Source organism: Delphinus delphis, chromosome 3, assembly GCF_949987515.2.
Source record: "Delphinus delphis chromosome 3, mDelDel1.2, whole genome shotgun sequence".
Lineage (NCBI taxonomy): Eukaryota > Metazoa > Chordata > Mammalia > Artiodactyla > Delphinidae > Delphinus > Delphinus delphis.
Window position 1 is genome coordinate 92,139,364 of NC_082685.1, and position 9,670 is coordinate 92,149,033.

The window sequence follows — 9,670 nt, forward strand, 5'->3', positions numbered from 1 at the left end:
CTAAAGGAACTTCTCTAGGCAGGAAACACAAGAGAAGGAAAAGACCTACAATAACAAACCCAAAACAATTAAGAAAATGGTAATAGAACATACATATTGATAGTTACCTGAAATGTAAATGGATTAAATGCTCCAACCAAAAGACATAGACTGGCTGAATGAATACGAAAACAAGCCCTGTATATATGTTGTCTACAAGAGACCCACTTCAGACCTAGGGATACATACAGACTGAAAGTGAGGTGATGGAAAAAGATATTCCATGCAAATGGAAATCAAAAGAAAGTTGGAGTAGCAATTCTCATAGCAGACAAAATAGACTTTAAAATAAAGACTATTACAAGAGGCAAAGAAGGAGACTACATAATGATCAAGGGATCAACCCAAGACGAAGATATAACAATTGTAAATATTTATGCAACCAACATAAGAGCACCTCAATACAGAAGGAAAATGCTAACAGCAATAAAAGAGGATATTGACAGTAACACAGGCATAGTAGGGGACTTTAACACCCCACTTTCACCAATGGACAGATCATCCAAAATGAAAATAAATAAGGAAACACAAGCTTTAAATGATACATTAAACAAGATGGACTTAACTGATATTTATAGGACATTCCATCCAAAAACAGCAGAATACACTTTCTTCTCAAGTGCTTATGGAACATTCTCCAGGATAGATCTTATCTTGGGTCACAAATGGAGCCTTAGTAAATTTAAGAAAATTGAAATTGTGTCAAGTACTTTCTCTGACCCCAATGCTATGAGACTAGATATTAATTACAGGAAAAAAATCTGTAAAAAATACAGACACATGGAGGCTAAACCATATGCTACTAAATAACCAAGAGATCATTGAAGAAATCAAAGAGGAAATCAAAAAATACCTAGAAACAAATGAAAACACTATGGCCCAAAACCTATGGGATGCAGCAAAAGTAGTTCTAAGAGGGAAGTTTATGGCAATAGAATCCTACCTCAAGAAACAAGAAACATCTCAAATAAACAATCTAACCTTACACCTAAAGCAATTAGAGAAAGAAGAACAAAAAAACCCCAAACTTAGCAGAAGGAAATAAATCATAAAGGTCAGATCAGAAAACAATGAAAAAGAAATGAAGGAAACAATAGCAAAGATCAATAAAACTAAAACCTGATTCTTTGAGTAGATAAACAAGATTGATAAACCATTAGCTAGACTCATCAAGAAAAAAAGGGAAGAGACTCAAATCAACACAATTAGACGTGAAAAAGGAGAAGTAACAGCTGACACTGCAGAAATACAAAGGATCATGAGAGATTACTAGGCGCAACTCTATGCCAATAAAATGGACAACCTGGAAGAAATGGACAAATTCTTAGAAAAGCACAACTTACGAGGCTGAACCAGGAAGAAATAGAAAATATAAACAGACCAAGCACTGAAATTGAAACTGTGATTTAAAATCTTCCAACAAACAAAAGCCCAAGACCAGATGGATTCACAGGAGAATTCTATCAAACATTTAGAGAAGTGTTAACATCTATCCTTCTCAAACTCTTCTAAAATATAGCAGCGAGAGGAACACTCCCAAACTCATTCTAAGAGGCCACCATCACCCTGATACCAAAACCAAAGATGTTACAAAACAAGAAAACTACAGGCCAGTATCACTGATGATCATAGATGCAGAAATCCTCAACAAAATACTAGCCAACAGAATACAGCAACACATTAAAAGGATCATACACCATGATCAAGTGGGATTTATCCCAGGAATGCAAAGATTCTTCAATATACGGAAATCAATCAATATGATACACCATATTAATAAACTGTAGGATAAAAAACATATGATCATCTCAATAGGTGCAGAAAAAGTTTTCAAGAAAATTCAACACCGATTTATGATAAAAACTCTCCAGAAAATAGGCGTAGAGAGAACTTAACCTCAACATAATAAAGGCCGTATATTACAAATCCACAGCCAACATCATTCTCAATGTTGAAAAACTGAAACCATTTCCACTAAGATCAGGAACAAGACAAGATTTCCCCTCTCAGCACTGTTATTCAACATTGTTTTGGAAGTTTTAGCCACAGCAATCAGAGACACAAAAGAAATAAAAGGAATCCAAATTGGAAAAGAAGCAGTAAAACTGTCACTGTTTGCAGATGACATGATACTACATATAGAGAATCCTAAAGATGCTACCAGAAAACTACTGGAGCTAATCAATGATTTTGGTAAAGTAGCAGAATACAAAGTTAATGCACAGAAGTCTCTTGCATTCCTATACACTAATGATGAAAAATCTGAAAGAGAAATTAAGGAAACACTCCCATTTACCACTGGAGCAAAAAGAATACAATACTTAGGAATACACCTACCTAAGGAGACAAAAGACCTGTATGCAGAAAACTCTAAGATATGGATGAAAATAGTTAAAGATGATACAGACAGATGGAGACATATACCATGTTCTTGGATGAAGAATCAACATTGTGGAAATTACTACAGTACCCAAAGGAATCTACAGATTCAGTGCAATCCCTATCAAACTGCCAATGCTATTTTTCACCAGAACTGGAACAAAAAATTTCACAATTTGTATGGAAACTCACAAGACCATGAATAGCCAAAGCAATCTTGAGAAAGAATAACGGAGCTGGAGGAATCAGGCTCACTGACTTCAGACTATACTACAAAGCTACAGTAATCAAGACAGTATAGTACTGGTAGAAAAACAGAAATGTAGATCAATAGAACAGGATAGAAAGCCCAGAGATAAACCCACGCACATATGGTCACCTTATCTTTGACAAAGGAGGCAAGAATATGCAATGGAGAAAAGACAGCCTCTTCAATAACTGGTGCTGGGAAAACTGGACAGCTACATGTAAAAGAATGAAATTAGAACACACCCTAACACCATAAACAAAAATAAACTCAAAATGGATTAAAGACCTGAATGTAAAGCCAGACACGATAAAACTCTTAGAGGAAAACATAGGCAGAACACTATGACATAAATCACAGCAAGATCATTTTTGACCCACCTCCTAGAGAAATGGAAATAAAAACAAAAATAAACAAATAGGACCTAATGACACTTAAAAGCTTTTGCACAGCAAAGGAGACCATAAAGAAGAAGAAAAAACAACCATCAGAATGAGAGATAATATTTGCAAACAAAGCAACTGAGAAAGGATTAAGCTCCATAATTTACAAGCAGCTCATGAAGCTCAATATCAAAAAAACAAGCAAACAAACAACCCAGTCCAAAAATGGGCAGAAGAGCTAAATAGAGATTTCTTTATAGAAGATATACAGATGGTCACAAACACATGAAACAATGTTGAACATCACTAATCATCAGAGAAATGCAAATCAAACTACAATGAGGTATCACCTCACACCGGTCAGAATGGCCATCATCAAAAATTCTACAAACCATAAATGCTGGAGAGGGTGTGGAGAAAAGGAAACCCTCTTGCACTGTTGCTGGGAATGTAAATTGATACAGCCACTATGAAGAACAGTATGGAGGTTCCTTAAAAAACTAAAAATACACCTACCATACGACCCAGCAATCTCACTACTGCGCATATATCCTGAGAAAACCATAATTCAAAAAGTGTCATGTACCACAATGTTCATTGCAGCACTATTTACAATAGCTAGGACATAGAAGCAACCTAAGTGTCCATCGACAGATGAATGGATAAAGAATATGTGGCACATATATACAATGGAATATTACTCACCCAGAAAAAGAAACAAAATTGAGTTATTTGTAGTGGGTGGATGGACCTGGATTCTGTCATACAGAGTAAAGTAAGTGAGAAAGAGGAAAACAAATACCGTATGCTAACACATATATATGGCATCTAAAAAAAAAAGAAAAAAAATTGTCATGAAGAACCAGGAGCAAGACGGGAATAAAGATGCAGACCTACTAGAGAATGGACTTGAGGACACGGGGAGGGGGAAGGGTAAGCTTGTACAAAGTGAGAGAGTGGTAGTTTATATATGGACATATAAACACTACCAAATGTAAAATAGGTAGTTAGTGGGAAGCAGTCGCATAGCACAGGGAGATCAGCTCGGTGCTTTGTGACCAGCTAGAAGGGTGGGATAGGGATGGTGGGAGGGAGGGAGATGCAGGAGGGAAGAGATATGGGGATATATGTATATGTATAACTGATTCCCTTTGTTATAAAGCAGAAAGTAACACACCATTGTAAAGCAATTTTACTCCAATAAAAACATGAAAAAAAAAGACAGCTTAACAGGAAAAACAAAAATACAACAACAACAAAAAGAAGATGTGGCACATATATACAATGGAGTATTACTCAGCCATAAAACGAAACAAAATTGAGTTATTTGTGGTGAGGTGGATGGACCTAGAGTCTGTCATACCAAGTGAAGTAAGTCAGAAAGAGAAAAACAAATACTGTATGCTAACACATATATGGAATCTAAAAAAAAAAAAGGAAAGGTTATGAAGAACCTACTGTCAGGACAGGAATAAAGACGCAGATGTAGAGAATGGACTTGAGGACATGGGGAGGGGGAAGGGTACACTGGGACGAAGTGAGAGAGTGGCATGGACTTATATATACGACCAAATGTAAAATAGATAGCTAGTGGGAAGCAGCTGCATAGCACAGGGAGATCAGCTCGGTGCTTTGTGACCACCTAGAGGGATGGGATAGGAAGGGTGGGAGGGAGATGCAAGAGGGAGGGGATATGGGAATATATGTATACGTATAGGTGATTCACTTTGTTATAAGGCAGCAGCTAACACAACAATGTAAAGCAATTATACTCCAGTAAAGATATTAAAAAAAAATATTTGCAACTGAGTTAACCCCTGTAATATAGTGTGGCCAGTATTCTGAAAATTGGCAAATATATATAATAAGTGGTTTATTGATTTTACATTACAAGATATGATACATTCAATGTATATTTTTCTGATTAGCAATACCATTGTTAACAGGAAAAAGAAAGTCCTATAATATATTGCTAGTAGAAATATAAATTGTACAGTACTTAGAAATCTCTATGACAAAATCCATTAAAATAGAAATATATATAGTCAAATTTCTTCTATGAATATACCCTATAGAAATATGTCTCACTCATACAGTTACAGGATGTTTATTGTAACTGTGCTGTGGCAAAAAATGAAATAAGATGGATGCCTCTGTGTAAAAGAATTGCTGTACAAATATGGCGTATCCAAACTATGGAGAATATGAAGATATTAAAAAGAGTAGTCACATAGAAGTTTTTCATCTTGATCTACTAAGTGAAAACTGTAAAATGCAGAGAGGTAGTTTTATTATGATCTCATTTTTCCAAAACAAATTTAAAATTACACCTCTAAATATAATGCTTTATATAATTTTATTAGCATGGAAAAACAATAGAGGTGAATATAAATTTCTTTGAGTGAAGATGAGGTAAGGGAATGTGGTCTGGAAAGGGGGAATATTCAATTTACTCAGACCTTACAAACAAAATTCAATAATAAAATCTATGTAGCTAAGAGATTTTGGATATTAATGGTAAAATTAAAAGAGCTTGAAAGAATATGGGTGAGAGCTCTCTCAGCACACACTGGGAGGCATAAGTCCATCTGGGACACATGAAAGAGGTTCTTGAATGGTAACCAGAAATAGTCTCCTAACCACACTCATTATAACCAGTTCTTTAAAGCCTTGCTTCCTAAAATGTAGTTTATGGTTCTCAGCATTACCTGGGAATCTGTTAGAGACTCTGACACATACTTCACACAGTCCAAAATTATTGAATCAGAATTGGATTTTTACCAACCTCCCCAAAAGATTGATATGCACATTAATATTTGAGGAGCAATGTCTTTGTGGGTGATGACAGACTAAGTCAGAACCCACTGTATATTTTTCCAATTTAAGTATATACTAGTATACATAGAAAAGTGTGCCAAGTTCTGATTTTTAAAATCTTTATACGTTTGTTCTCTATGTCTGTATCTCAATTTCTGCTTTGTAAATAAGATCGTGTATACCATTTTTTTTCAGATTCCACATATATGTGTTAATATACGATATTTGTTTTTCTCAAGGGAGAAGGTGGGGTGGGAGCAATTGGGAGATTGGAATTGACATATATACACTATTGATGCTATGTACAAAATAGGTAACTAATGAGAACCTACTGTATAGCACAGGGAACTGACCTAAATGAGAAGGAAATCCAAAAAAGAGGAGCTATATGTATACGTAAAGCTGATTCACTTTTGCTGTACAGTATAAACTATCACAATGTTGTAAAGCAACTATACTCCAATAAAAAAAATAAAGTAAAATATACACATGTATCACAAAAAAATTTAAAAAATAAAATCTTTAAAATAGACAAAGTACATTTTAGTGAAAGCAATAGCAGTAAATAATGCCAACAGTAACTCTGTGACATATTTTAATTACTAATTAATTACTGTGTAGCCAACATAATACTCAGCATTGAAGCTATTAGAGTCTCGGTTCTCTCAATTACAAGATGGACTCTTTTTTTAAAATTTATTTTATTGAAGTATAGTTGATTTACAATGTTGTATTAATTTCTACTTTACAGCAAAGGGATTCAGTTATACATGTATATGCATTCTTTTTCATATATTTTCCCATTATGGTTTATCACAGGATGTTGAATATAGCTCCCTGTGCTATACAGTAGGACCTTGTTGTTTATTCATCCTATATATAATAGTTTGCATCTGCTAATCCCAAACTCTTACTCCATCCCTCCCTACCCTTGGCAAACGCAAGTGTGTTCTCTACGTCTGTGAGTGTGTTTCTGTTTAATAGATAAGCTCATTTGTGTCATATTTTAGATTCCACATATAAGTGATATCATATGGTATTTGTCTTTGTCTGACTTACTTCACTTAGTATGATAATCTCTAGGTCCATCCATGTTGCTGCAAATGGCATTATTGCACTCTTTTTATGACTGAGTAGTATTTCATTGTACATATGTACCACATCTTCTTTATCCATTTATCTGTCAGTGGATATTTAGGTTGTTTCCACATCTTGACTATTGTAAATAGTGCTGCTATGAACATAGGGGTGCATATATATTTTCGAATTATAGTTTTCTCTGGATATATGCCCAGGAGTGGGATTGAAGGATTTTGTTGCAACTCTGTTTTTAGTTTTTTGAGGAACCTCTGTACTGTTTTCCATACTGATTACACCAATTTACATTCCCACCAACAGTGTAAGAGGGTTCCCTTTTCCCCACACCCTCTCCAACATTTGTTATTTGTAGATTTCTTAAAATGATGGCCATTCTAATCGGTGTGAGGTGGTACCTCATTCTAGTTTTGATTTACGTTTCTCTGATAATTATTGATTTTGAGCAGCTTTTCATGTGCCTCTTGGCCATCTGTATGTCTTCTTGGAAGAAATGTCTGTTTAGGTCTTCTGCCAAATTTTTGATTGGGTTGTTTGTTTTTTTGTTACTGAGTTGTATGAGCTGTTTGTATATTTTTGAAATTAAGCCCTTGTCGGTTGCATCATTTGCAACTATTTTCTCCCAGTGTGTAGGTTGTGTTTTCATTTTGTTTATTGTTCCCTTTGCTGTACAAAAGCTTGTAAATTTGATTAGGTCCCATTTGTTTTTATTTTTGCTTTTATTTCTATTGCCTGGGAAACTGATCTAAAAAAACATTGGTACAGTTTATTTCAGAGAATGTTTTGCCTGTGTTCTCTTCTAAGAGTTTTATGTCATGTCAATATTTAAGTCTTTAAGCCATTTTGAGTTTGTTTTTGTGTATGGTGTGAGGGTGTGTTCTAACTTCATTGATTTACATGCGGCTCTCCAACTTTCCCAACATCACTTGCTGAAAAGACTGTTAAAAGATGGAATCTTAATAAATAGAACTTGTTTCATCGGACTTCCATTATAACCAAAAATGTATCCAAAAATAATTTGAATATTGAAAATTTTTATATAAACATAAAGGCATTGTTATTGGGGTCTTAATTAAATGCACATATATCTTTTACTTTTTTTTCTTTGTTTCAGTGTTTTTCATGTTGGAATTTCCCAGAGCATCATGAAATAATTTTACTCAATCAAGAATACTGAAGGCCTAAAATATTATGTACCTATGCCTTAGCACATGTCTATAGATTCTTAAAAACTAGGAGACTCTGTCTCCTACATCTTATGATGTCTACTAATCTAATACTGCTTTTTAAAAACATTTTGTAATCTTCAGTATTTATAAATGAATACTAAGTAAATTATATACCTCTATAAACTGCATTACTTCAACAGAAATAATATATCTGAAAGACAAAATAATGTGATATGTGATTTTGTATGTGCATCAATAAAAATTAAAACAAATCATATTACAAAATGCAAAATGTCTTCAGTAGTAAATGAAATAATTTATAATTTTTAAACTTACCAGCAGCTAATAACAATGCGTCTCATTGTAAAGATGTCTTTGTTGTATAAACAATTTTTCTTTGTCTTTCCTACATGAGTATTCTCATTTCATGTCTAGCTGACACCAAATATTTCAAATCTTAGGTTAAAGAGTCATCAAAAGCTGCAGTCATTTAATAGGCCCAAAAGAGATGTAAGCATGCTCTTTGCAGTTTAAAAAGAGAGGACTTATCACATAAATAGCTACAGTAGAAGCACCTATCAGGCTGACCAAGAAAGAAGCAAAAAAAAAAAAACCCAAAACAAAAAAACAATAATAACAACAGCAAACAGCCTTGAAATAGCTGTTAATAAAAAGGCAAGTGGAAAATTAAGGAAGACAACCGGATTAGCAATAGAGAGTTAACTTTAAAAGGCATATGTAAGAAAAGAGCAGGAACAGAAACTATTCAGTATTTCTGGACCAGTAAAATAGATGGTGAAATGAAAGTACAGGGTGATATAATTCAAACAGTTTTAAGAATACTAGAAGATAGGGTACAAGTACTGAATAAGCAAGTACAGAATAAAAATGAGGATGCAAAAAACCTGCATCCACAATAAGAAGGGTGGTAAGGAAGTATAAATCACAAACGTAAAAACCTTTTATTCAGTCCTTGTTATAAATTAAGTATATCACAAAGGTATGTAATAAGCAATGCAAAAATAGATTCCTACTTACATGAAGTGCTAGAGCTACTTTTTGCAACACAAAGGCTTTATTCCCTTGTTGCCTTTATAATTTACAAAAATTAATCTAGGGTCACCCATCAGTTTTACCTTCAATCCAGTAGGATAGAGGATGCTAGAGGAAAGGGAGAAGCTTGTTTCCATTCAAGGATACTGTCCAGAAGTTATAAAATTCTTTCAAATACATTTCATTGGCTAGAACCTAATCATATGGCAACACCATACTGTAAGAGAGATAGCTACCTATAGTCTTTATTTTGGATAGCCATATGCCTAGCTAATGTTAGGGGTCTTTATTACCACAGAAAATAGGAGAATAGATTTGGGACGAAATCTGGCAAAGGGTTATTAGGGGAGAGAACCCAAATCTCAATTAGCATATGAGGAAAGTAATGTCTAGAGGAAAGTAATGTCTAAATAAGCTTATCTTCTTATAACTCTGTTAGAGAGTGGTAGAATCAGCACTAGACCCTCAATTAGTTGCTTGTTTTCCTA

The 9,670-nt window shown here is 34.2% G+C and overlaps 1 long non-coding RNA gene across 2 annotated transcripts in view; it reads left to right on the forward strand.

Annotated features, from left to right (window-relative positions):
- The window catches only part of LOC132422156 (uncharacterized), a 166,060-nt gene extending 157,686 nt beyond the window's left edge, over positions 1–8,374 (forward strand). For both annotated transcript variants that reach the window (XR_009518817.1, XR_009518816.1), the window contains exon 4: positions 8,075–8,374. This is a non-coding gene — a long non-coding RNA (uncharacterized lncRNA). The remainder of the gene's footprint in view (positions 1–8,074) is intronic.
- The last annotated feature ends 1,296 nt before the right edge of the window (positions 8,375–9,670 follow it).